The sequence below is a fragment of the Phragmites australis genome, chromosome 1 (assembly GCF_958298935.1).
Source record: "Phragmites australis chromosome 1, lpPhrAust1.1, whole genome shotgun sequence".
Classification (NCBI taxonomy): domain Eukaryota; kingdom Viridiplantae; phylum Streptophyta; class Magnoliopsida; order Poales; family Poaceae; genus Phragmites; species Phragmites australis.
In genome coordinates, this window is record NC_084921.1 from 29,374,421 (window position 1) to 29,393,118 (window position 18,698).

Consider the following 18,698-nt stretch of genomic DNA (forward strand, 5'->3'; position numbering starts at 1 on the left):
CATAGACCAACCCAAGGCACAGTCCCTGCCCAAGAACAATGAGCCCCAAGCTCTTAGTTAGACAAATATTCTTGTAACCAGAAATATCCTTTAGGGACTTCCTCAGGACAGTTATTTACATTCATACAGGAGTAGGGTATTACGCCTCCGTACGGCCCGAACCTGTCTAAATTCCGGTGCATTTACTTCTTCTTGCACTAGGTCTTTATCCCCCACCACCGGCCGTTGCATTTACTTCCACCTCCATTTATTTCTCCGACGAACTTATTCAGGATCATCCCCCCGGCCGAATCTCTAAAAAGGGGTCTCTCGGGATCCCTGCGGCAGGAGTTAATCCTCCGACAATTTGGCAAAGAGGCCAATCCAGATAGCGTCCGAGGGAAATGGAACTCTTACCCTGTGAGATGTTTCACCTATGGATACCAATCCTTGATCACAAATCCTGTGATTCATGATGTAGGAAACGAAGCAGTGTGACACCAGAAGCACCTTAACATGGGTCTCATTAGATGTAGTGTTTCTCTATATTGCAGGTTGATCATAAGCTCTTAATGAGTTCATCTCCGAATTGTGGGAAATCGTCCTACAGGATTTCTCAAAGAACTCACATATGTGAATTGATCATGGTCTTGATCTAGGAGAAGAAAAGGGATCCTCTCTAGTGAGTTTATCAAAAGTCACAAAGGACATGACCATAAAGCCCTACCCCTATAGAGGAGCTGTTTAACTGCCTAGTACTATCTGGGATTGAGTTGAAAACCCCCCACACTAAGGCATTGGATCAAGGCAAAGTCCTCCAAGCTACATATGCAGGGTTGTAGGTTCTTTGCCTAGGCAAGGTTTAAGGTTAAACGTACCTTAGCTGAAGAATAATATAATAAAATTGTTGAGGGTTATCCTAAGTTGCTATCGAATGTGAAAATGGAGAAAGTTTGGGATTGTTGGAATTTATGGGGGTTTTCCCTTTTAAATACGAGTTTGAATGGAGTTAAATCTGAATTTATAAACAAATTCCAAAATAATTAAAAAGGAGTAGGAGGGCACACGGTCTCACCTTGGCCCTAGGCCGCTACAAGGCCTGTGGACCGAGCAACCCATCACCAAAGGCAACCAACCCTATCTGTATCAGTGAAGGAGGATGTGCGAAGGGAGGGTAGCACCACCACACTGGCAGTTCTGCCTTGCTCGGGCACATCCTCTTGACTCCTGGCCGTTGGAGACATGGGATCGTCATCCCCTTCGGTTCGACAGATATGTGTGTTGCTCCCTCGGTTGTCATTGATCATCTTCCCTCCTCCCTGTCGGAGTCATGCCAACTCTCAATGACAGCAAGCCGGTGCTCGCAGTGCTGAGGCTCATCTCCTTCGATGAGTCTTGTGGTGTTGTGCGTCAGTTGAAAGGATCGGTGGCGTCCTAAGAGGGGGATGAATTAAGACACTTAAAACTAATCGGCTCTAAAAACTTCACAAGATAAACTTATATCAATTTCTATCTAAATGTGCTCTAGGTTCATCTAGTATGTCTACTCTACCGTTCAAAGATTTGTAACATATAGCCAACCCTAGCAAACTACTCTATGAAGGTAAACATGTAATGATAGATTGTAAGAAGTAAATGTGGAAGCATAAATAAGGTAGAGAGAGCAAACTTGGCACAAGAGATATTTATCTCGTGGTATCGTTGGCACAAATATCACCCCTAATCCACGTTGGAGTAAACACCTAGGCTATAGCTCCCGGATGGCATCCAGTCACGATCCTTGATCCATCAAGGCCTTAAGTGGGTAGAACCACCAAGACAAGGCATCACCACAAGCCTCTCTTCTGGTCACTTGTCGTCGTCTTCACTTCAAAGCTCGAGCCACCAAGGCTAGTGTCACACTCCAAAATTCCGATTTTGGTTTGTAGCATTTTAAAACAATAAAATAACATTTTTCCTGGAATTTGAAAGCTTTTCCAAAGAAAAAAAATTTTAGAGTTTAAAAAGAATTTGTTTTGTGTGATGAAAAATGTATTTATAAAATATTAGAATAAGTTAAGGAATTTCAAGGTTGGATAAATCCTTCTTCCATTTTTCCCATATCATCCAAAAATTCTCCGTAGACAATCTCATCTCACGTCATTTTTTATCCAACCCAATGTGCACTGCCTTTCCTCAATGTTTTTCTCTCTAGTCTGTGGCTCCAAACCAGCAACATACCATCAACCTTGACTCACGTTGGATTTCTAGCAGGACGGCCCACATGTGTGTTAAAGCCAGCCCAAACCAGCTCGCTTGCATGTGCATGTACCTGATCGTTTTCATCCACCTCCAAACGACGTTGTCCATTCGCCTGACAACCACGGTCGCCCAGCTGCCCATCTCCATGACACTTGCCCTCCCCTCTCTCCCTCATCATTTCTTCATTCAATCTCCTACATCAATCCCCTCTTTATTCCCCTCAATTCAAGATCAAAAACTGCTGCTCTAAATGTCTCTAATGGCAATTGAAGCCGACTGCCAATTACTCCTCATCTCCAGCCTCGTCTTCTCACCCAGATTCGGAGTTCAAGATGGCCTCAAATGCAAATCTTGATAATACCAAAGTTGTAGGTCTCGTTGAGAGCTTCGATTTGCACTTATGGAAGTCCCAATTTGAATAATGAAGCTAGGAGTTATGGCCCCCGAAATCAGTGCTGTACAGATTGGGCTGAATTCAAACAGTTTATCTTGTGATGAAGTTTTGGAACTCATGATGGCGTTTTTAGAAGTTCCAATGAATACTAAAGTTGTAGATCTTTTCGAGTACTACAAGATAGAGTCTGAAAACGTAGAATTTGGAGTTGTAACGGCGAAGTTATTGTCCTTGAACAGAGCCATCTGTTTCATCTTCCACCTCCGGCCTTTCCCCCTCCCCATTTCATGGCCAGCCGCACCCAGGCCATCTGTAGGAGCTCCACAACCTCCCTTGCCCCTTCCCATTCCCCCCAAATCATAGCCACAGCTGCTGCCCTGCCTATGCATCATCGCCACCGCCGTTCGCCGCCATTCCGACGAGTCGTCGCCCATGGAGGAGCTGCCCCATCGCCCCACCACCGTCGACGATGTCTCTGTGCTACAGAGTGTCGTCAACACCGCCGAGGATGCTCTCTGTACCCCTGCTTGCTGGACAGCGCCGTCGTGCCACCGGTGCCACATGCCGTCGCCGCCGGTGCTATCGTCGTCTCCGCGAATTCTTCTTCACTGATCGTCGCAGCAAGGTGAGGACCCGGACCAGTCCCTTCCCCTCCTCTTTTCCCCTGTATGGACGCCAATTGTGATCCCTAACCAAACCCAGAGCCCGGCCAAAGCTCGATCAGCGCAGCCACGGTCGTCACTATCGCAAACAGCTGCGCCGTCGCAGATGGCATCGGCGTTCCCCGACCAATCAGAGCTCGGATCACCCTTCCCTTTGACCAGCACGTGCCCCTAGATGTTCCACACGCACTCACCAACCCGTTTGGCCATTAGAGCCTTAAAGCCACCAGGATCACGATCGCCGTGCCCGCTGCCCAGTCTGGAGTTCTACACATGCAACGCCGGTTCATATCGCGTTCCCTGGCGATCTAGCACTCCAATCCATGAGTCCTTTGGCCGAGACATGTCTCTGCTAGTTGTGTACATCCTGCCAAATTGGTTTGTCCATATCTGCAACAGAGCTCCCGTTATCGATATCGCAATCCTTGTTGCCCAGTGCCACACACGTCCTGCGAACCTAGAACGTCAGTCGCGTTCCCCGGCGGACCAGAGCTCCAATCACTAATCTCTTTCACTGAGATGTGCCTCTGGTTGTCCTCAACAATCCCTAAAAGCGGTTCAGCCAGAAGAGCATCAACGCCAACGATGTTGTGGTTGCTGCGCCACTGCCCCCTTATCCATGTGTGTTCGACGCGTGCACCTGGAATTCATTTGCGTTCCGGTCAATCCAGTAGTGCTTTTGATGCACCGACCGTGTCACGCTGTGTTGCATCATATCTTCTATGCGGCCAATTGAGGGTTCCCCCGCATCTGCAGCGACGCCACCAAGAGCGTGATCCTAACTTCCAACGTCGTTGCACAATCTCGCCAAAGTTCCAACCGATCGATCTCCTTCTCAGGTGAAGCCCTTTCCAAACCATCTCTGCAGAACCATGTTCCAGAAAATATGAATAATTCTATTCAAACCATTTCTTGAGTATCACAACCAATCTCCGAGAACGCGCACGTCATCTTTGCTGTGTCTGTGCGCGGTCACCACCGAACCTGGGAACTTTCATCGCTATTTTGCCGCTACCTCAGAACTCCTCTGCCAAAACCAACCATAAAACCAAGCTTGTCTTCCCGTGTTCTACACCATGCTCTCCTTGATTTCATGAAACACCATTGCTACCCAACGTCAACATCAGTGATCGTCATCGCATGTATCTAGTCTTTTATTCCTTTCCCTGCCGATATCATGCCATCGCTATAGTTGGGGTTTTCCTTCGGCAAATAATGTCATAAATTCATCGAGGATATTCCCAAGGAATATTCTACCTCATTTTTCTTTTAACCCTAATTTAATCTTCCAAGAGCCTGTTCTCCTCCATCTGAACTCTGATTTGAGCGGTTCTGATGCCCAAATTCTTCTAAAATCATATCCTATCCAACCATAGTATTTTTATGATGTGTTGTCTTTGTTTAGTGTATTGTTTCTTAGTTTTTTTGTGCTTTTTTCGGTAGATCTGGTGAGTAGAATATGATGTTCTCGAGATTCGATAAGCTACATGGTTGAGACTTCGAGCTATGCCAGAATCGAGTTTACGAAGATCACTGAGCAGCATTCAGGCAAGTGTCTTGACCATGTTGCGAACCCAGTTTTTACATAAAGATAGTCTTTATCAAATATGCATGCTGTTTTACAAAATGGGTAGTATAGCAAATACTAGTGTTAGTTGTAGATGTTTTATCCTTAAAATAACATCATGTTTATGCTTAGCCATGTTTTTAGATGAACATGTAGCATGTAGTTGATGAATCATGAGTTATGAACTAAAAGTTGATATAGGAAGTATGACATGAAAACTGATGTTGTTAAGGGAGTTAACAACAAGGATATTAGGGGTTTTGGGCAAGAAAGGATTATTCTCGGTATGATTGGTTGATTGGAAATGTTTGGTAATCTACCCTTATGGGGTTATTGGCGGTCTTGCCCAGACCATTTTAAGGACCGGTTCGTGGAGCGACCATCCATGGCAACAGTACAACCACGAGACCAATATGGTACGGCTTGGCCTAGTAATTAGATGTTCTCCCAGTGTTGTATGAGCCGATTGGATGTGTAGATAAGGAAGGGTTACTTCCCGATTCTACCCGGCACAAGAGGGGTCTTCTGGGGTGGACGGTTACTCCACTTATGTACGACGGTGAAACTTCAGTGGGCAAGTGCATACTGGGAGACTCTTTGGAAAAGCCTCGTAGTGATCTCTTGGCGCACACCTCGGAAGTGTGTAAGGTACCGACGGGTACCGGCAAAAGAGAAGATCACGACTCGTGGGTAAAGTGTACAAACTCTGCAGAGTGTCAAACTGAATATTCAGCCGTGCTCATGATCATGAGCGGCATGGACCCTCACATGATTAGTCAGGTGGTTTCGGATGGTTTGGATGGTCTTTAGTTGGACCGGGTGGTTCACAGTGGTGGGAACTATGATTCGACTTTGGTTTTGGTTTGAGGTGGATGGAACATCAGTTGAGAAGCAAGGTGGTTGGAACCTTGGCTCAAGCCTTAAAGAATATTTTATATAGTAAATAGATTACTTTTATAACTGTTGTACTACTAAAATGGCATTTTATGCAAATAAACCTCTGAGTTAAGCCATTCTTGTTATTGGCCCCATGTCAAGCTTTCCCACACTTGCGGAGTACGAAATATACTCACACTTGCTATTTTCAATAATAAATGTTGCTCAGTGGAAGAAGACTACAAGGAAATCAAGGAAGCTAAAGACCATTGTTTGGAGATGGAGTGTTTCAGGTCGCGTTGTCCCCAGTCGATTGCCTGTGGCGTGCCCAGAAGATTCATAGGAGTCCTCTTGTGTTCTTCCGCCGCTGTCTTGTAACTCTGGTATTTATTTCAATAAAGTTATTTTTGATCGATATAGAACTGTATATCACTGAGATGTCACCGCATGTATGATGAAACTGATCCTGACATACATGTGGAATGCACCTGGTTATTCTTTTAAAAAACCAGGCGTGACAGCTAGGGTCTTCGCATCCCTATACAAGAGTCTTTCCACCAGTCTACATCAAGTTGAAAGGTCAACAAGCTTGAGCCACCAAGATCCAAGGTGCCGACGAGTCACTAAGACTATAAGGTGTCAGCATACCACATGGTACAAGCTAGGATCACTCCTTGGCCCCCTCTCTAGGCAGCAACACATAGCAAAAACTCTCTATAGGCCTATTATCACTAATCGCTCCTTAATTATGTGCTTAATTACCTTGGATGATTACTTTTAGCACTTTGGTGGCTTGAATGTCTTCTCAAGTGTCTATGAGCTTCATTGAACTCTAGTCCGTTCAAATGACTGAGTGGAGGATTATTTATAGCCTCAACCCCGTGAACTAGTCATTGCTCTAACGGTCATATTTTGTTGTACTTACTGAAAGGTCCAACGTGAACAACATTACAAGCACCGGAACATCCTTCGTGTACATGCCACGAACTAGTCGTTGGAACTCCACTTCGTAGTCTTGTGAGCGTCGGAAGGTCCAGCGTGATGTCCTCTTTGAACGTTGGAACATTCTGCGTGCATACGAAGCCAACCAAACCATTTTACAACCCTTCTGTAAAACAATAGTCTGGCATGTTTATTTTGTGAACGCCGAAATATCTGGCATGTATTAGATCCCATTTGGAAGCTCTCTAAAAAAACAAACTGCCGAAAACTTCTTATGAACATCGAGTCATTTGGCGTGTTTATTTTTTGTGAACGCTGGATTATCCTATGCCGTAATATCCGCCGTATATTTTCAGCCAACTAGCAATTTGTATTTCGGGCATAACTTTCCACTTCGAATTCTGATTTTGATGATCTTGAACTCCATAAAAATCTTATGAAGAGCTCTACATTATTGTACAGAAATCCTTCTAATTTTATCATATCAAAATTCATGGAACAAGTCCAATCCATTCATCTCTTTGTCCTAGTTTTGGTGCCTTCTCTTTTGTTACATCAATAAGATATACTAAAATATATACTTAACAAATATGTTAGTCTCATTGACTATGTTATCATTAATTACCAAAATCAAATGCATGCTCTAAGAGGACTATGTTCGCTACATCGATGGTCCATTGGAGTTCGGTGGTGGCTCATTTGGTGGGATTCTCCGGTGCTGGGCTGATCACCGTCAAGTTGGCTCTGGTCGCCGAGGTCCTTGCTGGTGCTTATGGTTACGGTGTTGTGCTATTCGCACCTTCGTGTGCGTGTTTGCAGGTGGAAGGTTTTGCCGGTGCACCTATGCTCGCGGCGGGTCAGTGGTCTTCATGGTCCATTCGCGCGTGTGATCTTCGGCTGTTCTGACTTCTGGGCATTCACGCATGGTGTTGGTCAGCTTCCGTTGTTGCGCACGCTATCGTGTTGTTGTGTGTGCTACATGTGTTGGTGCTCGTGCTTGTATGTGTTTGCCTAAGTGTGGTGACTGGACCCGTACGTGCTCTTCTGTGACTGTTGCTTGACAACAACGCCCCTGGCTCAGAGTTAGGGCCTTCGCAGTTGTGGTGATTGTTGTTCCTCAAGTGCCCATTGCAGTGTGCTCCGCAACTAGTGCTAGGCATTGTATCTCAGAGAACAAACACCCTTATGACCTCAGCACAAAGAGTGTCTATGTTTTCTATGACAGCGCTTCGCGTGCCTTGCCTTCAGCTTCTTTGTTGGAAAGTAAGATCATTCCCATTACCTTTTAAAGTCAAGCTTGTAATTTGCTATATTGTGTGCTTAATAATCTGTGTGCTTATATTAGGAATAATTGTATGCTAATCCAATGGGTTTTTATGCTCGATGATGATAGCGGGCTTAGGGAGATTGGTGTGACAGTATAGTAGTCATTCTAGAGTGCATTTATGTAGAATTTCATATTCTAGTATATTTTCTTGTTTATCTATTAGCAATTAATATTGTTATATATGTTCTGCTAGATTGGTTAGAACAATAGTTGTATGCTGATAGTTTAATTGTTAGAAAGTCAAGATATTGAACTTGTTAATTGCGATCTAGAACACTAATTTGGTACTGTCACACTAGTTATGATTTGTTCTAGCCATTGGCGTTGGATGACCGTTAATTCGGTAACCTGCACTGAGAGCTCACTAAATAAATTAACACATGTTGATATGTTTCTTATGTTGTCCAATCTTATATTGTTGAATGTCATATATGATATTTTTTAATATCAGTAGCACATTCCATGATTTACATTATGCTAAAACACTCATGTTAATATATGTTATGTTATATCATGACAGTTAAATTATGTTTATTATGTTTAAATTCAGATCAAATTAATCAAAATGTTGTTAAAATGTATTTTAAAATGATAACAACTTCACGAAAAAAGACCTACTAAAGTCCATTAAAAACAAGAATTTGAGCGAGGCGTGTGCCCTCATTGGGCCTCTTGTGGATCCGCCCTGGGCCTACTTAGTCAGGCTCGTAAACCCTAAGCATTGGTTTCAATGTGCAAGGCACATGATTGGAAATTTGGGTAATTGATATGTTGTTTGAGTGTATGCTTGTGTGTTTTTCTTATGCCGATTCTTGCTTTCTTAGATCATCTCCAACCGACTTCGGTCAGGGTCCAGAATCTCTTTACGAATGGATTTTTGTTCCCTTCAACACTTCACGATTTCTCTTCATGGTTTTCAAGGTTATTAACTTCATGATGTAATTCTTTCTCCTTTCCCTTTACAAATTCTTTCGAAGGAATATGAATATTTTTAAAGAAATGCTGTCGGAGATGAGAGAAAATAAAGAGAGTGAGAATGAGAAAGAAAATTGGAAAGGAAAAGAAATAAAAAGAATACAGTTGGATATAGTCTAAGCGAATTAAACGTGCCGTATCAAGACATGATTAGAAAGAGAGAGGAGAGAGGCGATAACGAAGTCAGCATGCGTCGCCAGCGGTCACGTGAGTAGTGACAAGGGGTATTGGGGTTACTTTATGTGGTACATTTAGCAAGTTTAGGAGCATTAAACTTTATTGTGAAAGTTCAAGGACGTAGGTGACACCTAGACAAGTATAGAGATTGGTGGTACATTTTTATTGTATTTGGTATATTGCAAGTTCCGCTCTCTGTGACTAGTTGTACCTCGTGCATCAGTTTTGTGCGTTAAGACATGTGAATTGTGAACGGAGGGGCAATCGCCTTGATTACTGTACCTTCAAGAGATCCAAAAGCAACGGAAGGCCGATAGGTGAACATGCATGATCTAACATGAATTGGCATACTAACAGGCAAGCTCCTAAACCCTAATATAAGCGTTGGTTTCAATCTGCAAGGCAGATGATGGGAAATTTGGGTACTAAATATGTTGTTTGAGTGTATGCATGTGTGTTTTTCTTTGCTGATTCTTGCTTTCTTAGCGAATTGAATGTGCTAGGAGACACTATTAGACTATGAATTCTACTCGGTTCCGTTAGTCATGCACGTGCGTTACACGCACTATGACGCCCATCCTCTCGATATCTGTTTCCATTACCGTTACTTACGCCAGCCACGACACGACCAATTCAGAGCACGATGGAGTAGCCCCTCGACAGGATGTCCTGGAGCCGAGGTTGTCGGCGATGGCAATAAGCACCTTTGTGTACTCGTCCAGCAGCTCACGGCCACCGCCGCTGCCTCTGCTGTACCGGAACAAAGGCTGCTTTTGTAGATGGCTCCATTCCTCTATACCCTTTAGCTCCTTCCTCCCTGTTTGTGTTTGGCGTGCCGAGACCCAAGCGAAACAGAGCTGGCTCTGTCTTGGGTTGGGTTGGCGTGTTCGCACCAAACCGTGAGCACGCCAGCCAACACCACCATATACTGGAACCACAAATTGACCAACCAAACCCTCCAGTGATTTAACACGCAACGAGACACTTCAAAATCACAGATGCGCAGAGCAATACCATCATAACTGATGTTCTTAACATTGTAATAACATTGTCCATTACACACTAGGGTCAGCACTACGTGAAATTTTTTTATTAGTGATAGTCTTGTACCCGTCGTTCTTATCACGTCATTAATAATAAATCATTAGTGATGGATGATAACCTATCACTAATGAAATCATTAATGACGGGTTATAACTATGACCCGTTATGAATATTCAATTATTAGTGACGGGTCATAACCGTGACCTATCACTATTGACTAAACATTAGTTACGAGTTTTATTCTGATCCGTCATTAATGACCGATGAATATTTTTCATATTTTTTAAAAAAAAAATCAAAAAATATTTTTTTTTCATCTGAGTCATCTTAACACCTCTGTTATTATGTAGTTATGATAGAAACCGAATATTTTATCCTTTTAAATTTCTTTGCCGAAGGTCATTAGTGATGCGCCATAACCATGATCCGTCACTAATGACTAAGTTTGTCAAATTTCATCGAGGGTTATAATTCGATAGATGACTCAGAGTGCATTCGGTAAAACAGGTATAACTTTTACATACAGACTTCGATTTTGACATTTTTTTTAAGCGAAATAGCCAAATTCGTCCCTCATATTTCGCTCAAAGCTCAAATTCATCCCTCAGCTTTTAAAGCAGCCAATGTAGTCCCTCAACTTTCGTTTTGAGTCCAATTTTGTCCCTGGTCCGAGCTGGCCGTCCACCTGGCGTGCTGGCCTATGCTTGCTCAGCTGAGGAACGTTAGGGTTTTGATGTTGCATTTTTCACATATATGAAAGGACAATACTGCCCCTCAATATCCAATCTACTTCTATTGGACATGGAACAGCATTAGGACAAAGCATGACCTCTCAGAAAAAAAACCTGGAAATCAACTAGTGCCTTCAGAGAAGAGCATCGTGTAGTACCTCTCCAAGAGTGATCTGTAACTTTTATGTTGAACCTAGGACCTTGTTTGAACATCTAGTGCTTCTGTTATGCCAAATATGAGACCTGCCACTTTTATGTTGAACCTATGAGCTTGTGTGTGTGTATGTTCTGCTAGATCTGTCACTTTTATGTTGAACCTATTAGCTTGTGTGAACATCTAGTGCTTATCTTTTGATAAATGTGGGGACCCTGTTGTGTGTATTTTGTGCTAAATATGTGTTTATTTTTGGAGAACAAGTCATTTCTGGAGAACATTGGAACATGTCATTTCTGGAGAACAAGTCATATTCAGCACAAGCATGTTTCCCTTGCCTGAAACAATATTCTGGACAATAAGTCCTTTATGGAGAACAAGTCATAGCATTAACAAGATTTTGGAGAACAAGTCATTACACTTTTCATTGACATCAACCTGAAATCTACAACACCAGCCACATGCCAAGTTATAGCATTAACAAAATTCTGGAGAACAAGTCATTACAACACCAGCCACAGGCCACCAGCTATTACAGCAGTGAAACACAACAAAATGACAATGCAACTTCGTTGTTCTCTAATTGTTGCACTCAATTCACATATTGTTTCCCTTGCCTTCTGTCTGGAAACAAAAAATTCATCCCACTGCCTAGCTGAATGCACATACAGCTCCGTCAGGCTTTGATTCATAAACACAAGTTCCTCAATCACTCTTTTAGCTCTGCCATCAAATTTTTGGTCAATCCAGTACTTGAGGTCGCATGGCTCCTCGACCTGGGAGCATTCCAAGAACCTCCGGTCTACATCCGTATCAGACCAGCTGCAAGCTAGCACCGGGTAGAGGCCATGGCGGCACCTCAGCCCTGTCCTCACGACCATGCCCTCCCTGTGTTCTTCAAGCAATTGATCCAGCTGTGAAAATCAATCAAAACCAAGAAGAATTCAACAAATTACTCAAAAAAAAGGAACCAATTTCGACAACAACCAATCTCTCATTCGCTAAATTCGGGCAAAAGTTGGTTCCCAAACCCTAAATCAACTTGACCCCTTACCTCCACCTCCAAGCCGTTCAAAGCTGATTTCTCGCGACCTGTCGTTCCTCTTCCCCTCCCTCGCCTGGATCCGGCGCCCATGGATCCTCTCGCCATGGGAGCAGATCCGGCACTAGCAGCTGTGCGACAACAGAGCCGAGCAGAGAAACGAGAAGTGGAAGGCGTGTGGGTGTGTGAGCGGAGAAACGGGCTTGGTGACACCTAACATGTGCCTGTGTCATTGAGGGGCAATATTGTCCTTTCATATGTGTGCAAAATGCAACATCAAAACCCTAACGTTCCTCAGCTGAGCAGGCACAAGTCAGCATACCAGATGGACTGCCAGCTCGGACCAGGGACGAAATTGGACTCAAAACGAAAGTTGAGGGACTACATTGGCCGCTTTAAAAGTTGAGGGACGAATTAGCTTCGAGCGAAAGATGAGGGACGAATTTGGCTATTTCGCCTTTTTTTTACTCTACGGACATCTAAAAAAGTTACATTCATTTCTCCCCTACGTCGTCGGTTTCAGCAATTTTTTCGAGGCCAAAAACGGCTTGAAAGATTGAGTTCTCGTCCCTAGAAGTTTCTACACTATTTTCAGAATGTGCATTTGTGTACATAACCGTCACTCCTTATATCAAACTTGAGCAGAAATGTACTATGGTTCATATTCCAATGCTACTGAGGTGAGAAAAAATAAGAGAAAAATAAAATAAAAATATATATTTACGAATACCGTCATTAGTGACAGATTACAAGTTGATCCATCACTAATGACTGGCATAGGATGATCTGTCATTAATGACCACTAATTAGTAACAGATCATTTGGCGCGTTACAGGCGCGCTTCTCCGCGTGAGCCTCCCGTCGCCGCCACCTCAGCGCACACTGCCGGCCGGGCCGCCGTCGGGCCCGTTGAAAACTAGCCGCGTCGTTGAATCCACATGCCTGCGTAGATGCTATAGGGGTGCTCATCCAGCTCGATTGCGTGGTCGTTTAGCCGCCGGTGAGCCGAGCCGTGCTGTTTCTGTCGTGCGCTGCCGCTCGCCACCTTCCGGCCATCATCGTCGACGACGTGTACCCCAGTCAAGTTCGCACGCCTCCACTAATAGCACTGTTGTCCTCCCCAGCCACCGGCGTTGCGCCATTCGCCGCCGACGAACCTCGTTGGCGCCGCCCGCCGTGGCCGGCCTGGGCGCGGGTCGATTTTGACCCGTGGTCAAACCTGCCGAACCCGCTGTCAGCCTCAGTGGCTAGCCGGCCGGGTGTGCAAAAAGGATTACAGGCTATTTTTAATTCGGATATTCCAGAAAATGCGAAATTGAATTTTGGTTCAACACATAATTCGGCTGAAACTTGTAAAATACATAGAAAATTGTATATAGCTCCAACAATCATGAAGCCAATTTTCTTAGGTTTATATGATTATTATCTACATGTTAAAAATATCGGGAGCTATGAAATATGTATTTAAATTGCATGGATTAATAAAATAGGTTTAAGCTTCATTAATCCATAATTAAATGTTGGTAACTCCAAAATTGATGAAATCAATTTTGTAAATCTTATTAATTTATTCCCTGCTTGTTAAAAATAATCACCCTCATGTTAGACATGATTAAATTCCTATTTAGAGTTAAGCTTTGTGTTAAGCTTAATTAATCTAGAAAAATAAGTAGATTTAACATTAATCCAAATTAAGAAAATTTTGAGCTTTAAAACTCATCTCATGATGCATTGCATCTCTATCTTATCATGCACTATGGAGCATCCGTCATTGCATGTCATTCGTGCTCATCATTGCATGCGTTCTTTAGTAGTGAACGAAGAATCGGAGCGTGACGCGAGTGTGATGAGGGTGACACCGAGGCACACCACTTCTGCGAGTTCTGTTCGGGAAGTATTGGGCAAACCCCAGAGCAGAAAGGCAAGTGTCTAAACATACTACACCCTTTTTTCAAATCAAATGGAGTCTAAATTGATAAATTATGCTTTAAGTATGTTTGCATGTGTTGAGTCTAGTGTCGGGTTATGTATGTTTGCATGTGTTGAGTCCAGTGTTGGGTTATGTATGTTTGCATGTGTTGAGTCCAGTGTCGGGTTATGTATGTTTGCATGTGTTGAGTCCAGTGTCGGGCTGATATGGATAGAACCTATGTTGATGCATTGTCTTTACCTTGACTTATTGATGAATCCTTATCCTTGTAGCCTTGATGATATAGTTGTTGTCTAGCTTCAAGATTTATTCAAAATGCTTAGCAATACTTAGGTCCTCAGTAGAAGCCGAGCGACGGTGCTACCGTTGTTCGCGAGCTTAGGGCTTAATCACTGTTCACAGATATAAAGATGAGGTTGAGATGTGAGATTGAGGCGAGATGTGGACGGTGTTAGGGGTATCTTCTGTCCATGAGGAGTCCTCTGGTAGTTCAGGAGAGGAGCCCGGATGCCATAGACCGCTTGCACCGTTTAAGACCGTCCGTCGGTACAGTTGGCTCTAGCACTTTCCATACTCACCACATGCTGATCTAATGGTAAGGTAAGCCTATTATCATATGTCGTGCCAACACTTGCCTTGCGGCTCTATGACGCGTAAGAAAAAAGAAAAGAAGAAGCAAGGTGGCAGGGAGCCGAAGGTGTCCGGACACACTCACGGTAACCCCAGTGCCATAGAGGCATTGCAAGTGGGTGGTTCTGGGTATGGAAAAGGTTGACATGAGTACCCCCTTGTATGTACTTTCGCGAGTAGCACAAGCCGAATGGTCCTCGAGTTATGTGGGTAAAGTTATACCCCCTGCAGGGTGTAAAAATATTTTAAAATATCGCGCTCTCGGTCATGAGCATGCTATTGTTTCATTTGTATCGGTCGTAGAGTTTACGAAGGTGGGATAAGGTTATGGTGTGATGGTTTTAGTTGGCGGTTTGTTGATGAGATACTATGGTTACTATACGTACATGTTCAAGTTGTGGTTTACATGGTAGAAAGGTAGTTATTTTTAGAGTTAAGTATATATGCTCACACATATGTGTCTAGGTTGCTTACTGCATTTGTTTTACTTAACCTTGTGACCTACTCTTGCTAACAGCTCAATGCATAATCCTTTGAGTCGAGCTAAGTATATGTGCTCTATATGGTTTAAGTCTTGCGAATACCTTCGTACTCATGCCTGCGCTTTCAGATTCTGCTGGTGAGGGTGATGCGGTGTTTGGCTACTTCGTGCCTGTCGATGCAGGTGGTGGGCAAGAGTAGTGCATCCTACTCTGGTGAGGCGTAGCTTTTGGGGTGGAGCCTAAGGGCATATGGTTTCACTCTCCTTTTGTTGTTATTAAGGTTTTAATTTTTCATTACGTAGTTTCTCTTTGTGTAAACTATTACAAATGGTTGCATATTTAAGAATTTATAATATAACTTTAATTACTCATTTTTTCTTAAGCTATATTGTGATGTATATGTTGGAAAGATATGTGTTCCGATCTTGGGCACAAAATACATTCCGAAACTACTGGGATGATATTCTGGTTAATCATTGAGTGGTATTTATGAATAATAATTCTCCTAATGATTAATTACAATATTATTTGAATGATTTCTCGCAACAACGAATACAAGTCCCAAGGGTGACGTGGACACCTCCTGTCTCACCTTACGCTGTCACTAGAGCTGGGACTTGGGCCAGACCGGCCTGGCTTGGCCCCATCTGGGCGTCAGATCCTTCGAGCTGTGCCAGACAGCTTGAGGAGTTGTTCATGTAGAGTCAGACTGGCGCAAAGGCACGGCCCAGCATCACGATTACCGCGCCACTGCCGCTATCGCTTTTTCGCTTCAATATGTGCGTCAGTGTGGTTATTTGACGGGCATGCAGCGGCTAGTAGGTAAACAAACGCCGAAGCACACGTCACACGTGATCGGTCTGTCCATGCGCATGCTTACTCCAGCATTTGTACACGCGATGGCCGATAGCGATGGGTGAAGCTATGAAAATGACAGTGATCGGACGGTTGAGGCAGACAGGGGCCGGAGAGTAGAGAATAAACTACTAAATTTTGCTACTAACAACTCTTAGATACCATATATGGCTTTGAAATTGTATACGTTGCTCGATGTATACTGAATTAGTGTATCATCATCGTTTTACCACTAGCTTCGCCACTGGGTAGTGAAGAATACGGCGGATGCCATTTAAGTGTTAATTTGAGATATAGTGTTCCTCCTACGCATTATTATATTTTTGCTTCTGCAAAGCTTTTTTCTTGATATCTTGAAATTTAGAAATGTGTCAATATGTCAACCACTGCTACTTCTTGAATTTGACAGTTCTGGTATTAAAATGGCTGCCAATAAGATACATCCTCATGGCTAGGTGAAGTCAGGGCAGAACAAGGGTAACGATTTAACAATGAGTGGCATTGATGCAAGTGTAATTTGAGTGGCAAATAAAGGATCCAGACAAGTTCAAGGGAAAATAAGGGATTCTCCATGGGGCAACGAACTCAGGGTATGTGGAGGCCCTCATCTACAAATGCAGCCACAGAGAAGATCCACATGTTCAACAGGTGTTCCGGCATTGTAAGGGTTTAGGATTTTATAGGGATATAAGAATCAAGCTGCCAAAGAGTGAAATCCGATACCAGACCAATGTGGAGGACAAAAAATATCTTTTATATTAAAATGTACATGAACAATTTAAAACCCTCACAGGGACCGGGAATTCCAAATGTGGCTGAATACGAAGAACGAAGACGTGTTGGCTTTGTTTCTCTCTCCCTCTTTTTTTTTAAAGAATTGTTTTCATTTTATTTTTACTGTGTTGTTCGTGGAGCTCCAGCTTGAATAAAAGGAAACGTCCGCCCTGACCATAGTTTAATAGAATCTAGCTAAGTGCTTATATGTTGCAATAAAAATATAAATATTGTAGCTGGTAACAAGACGGGAGACTGGAGGATGAGGTGAATGAAAAAAGTGAGTAAATTATTTGAATTTTAGGGGATTTTATTAGATAGAAGGAGGGCAGTAGAAGAGGTGATACAAGAATCAACTCGTATTTTATACAGTGTTAGTAACCATGCATGTGTGCCACACACGTGTAAAGCTAAAGTGTGTCTGTCGTACCATCATCGACAAAGTACATTGTTGCATGTGTGAGCTCATATCAGCCAGCATCCATTTGTCCGGCCCTCGTCTGCTTGTATTCTCTCTGATCCACCACATGGACAACGAGGTCGCTCAACTCATTCTCTAGTGTGGCGCTTAGGTCCCTGGCAATCCCAGGCACCAACCACCACACAGACTTATGTGGTCCTACTTGCTCTCGAGTATATGAGTGCTTGTCATGTTTGGCTGCCATCGGTGCAGCTGCTATGTCATTAATTGCTGCCACGTAGATGCTCTCTTGCTCGACTTCCATCCCTGTTAGTACCCTCTTCGCTATGCTTTTGCATGAGGAACAACCAATACACAACGGTACTTCTTTTCACTGCCTAGTTATCTTGAAAGCTGAAATTATTAGCAACACCTAAGATGTGAAGCCAAATACGATCACAAGACTTAAGCTCAATCAACAAGCCAGGTGTAGTTCAACTATTATCCTATGAGATGTCTTTGATGTAGTTGAAACATCATCCTGGAGCAATCCTTGAAATGCCAAAATGAACCATGTAATTGTAAGTACAACAGCACAATCTGAATTGGTATGTTATATAAAACATAAATTGTAGGGAGATATAACTATATTACCTATTCTTTAGAATATTTTATGTGTAACTCACCGTATTTGTTCCAGGACTTGAACTCATTCACTAACAGCATTGAGCTGTGTAGATGGAAGCAGCTGCCAACATGCATAGATACCAAGAACATGAGCATGAATTGATCATGAAGAAAGACATGTTTCGATAGTATATGGTAAGCATTTTTGTCAGAGTCAATGCACAGTCCAACAAATCTATATTGCTACAAGATCAGTTTACCACAAACATGACTTCAGGAGTATGTATTTAGTAGCTTACCTTCTTGCTTACATGTTCCCAACTTATAAACACACATTTTTCACTGTTGTTAGTGAATTTCAAAATACACAATATTCTACAATCTTGTTTAATATAGAAGGCAATCTTGCTTAGATTGTCTGTATAAGTAAAAATGCACTTTTATCAGTGAAAAGTTAAGCCCTCTTTCCTAAATAACACTGATAAAATTTAATTATGGTACTTCCAGTAGAAATCGATCATATACATACAAGGCGTATTAATAGAGAAGATTAGGGAGTATTAGTTTTCCATATAATCCATAGATAAAATATAAACCAGAACATTTTTGTTAGTCCAAAAACTGAAAATTTAAAGACTAATTACTAAGATTTGATCTCCAATTAGCTAGCCAGTTTATGTCCCCACTACGTATCTATGGCCACAAGCTAGAAGTTTGAACTGTTTTCTGTGCTGTCTTCTGAACTCGAGTGGCCACCTTAGACCTATATGAGGACGAATACATGCTTATAAATAAAAAATAGTTAATACAAAAGGCCAACGAAATGAATAGAGCTAGCCAATCCTAGCACCGACTCTGGTTGCATGAATACTTCTATTAAATGCTAATA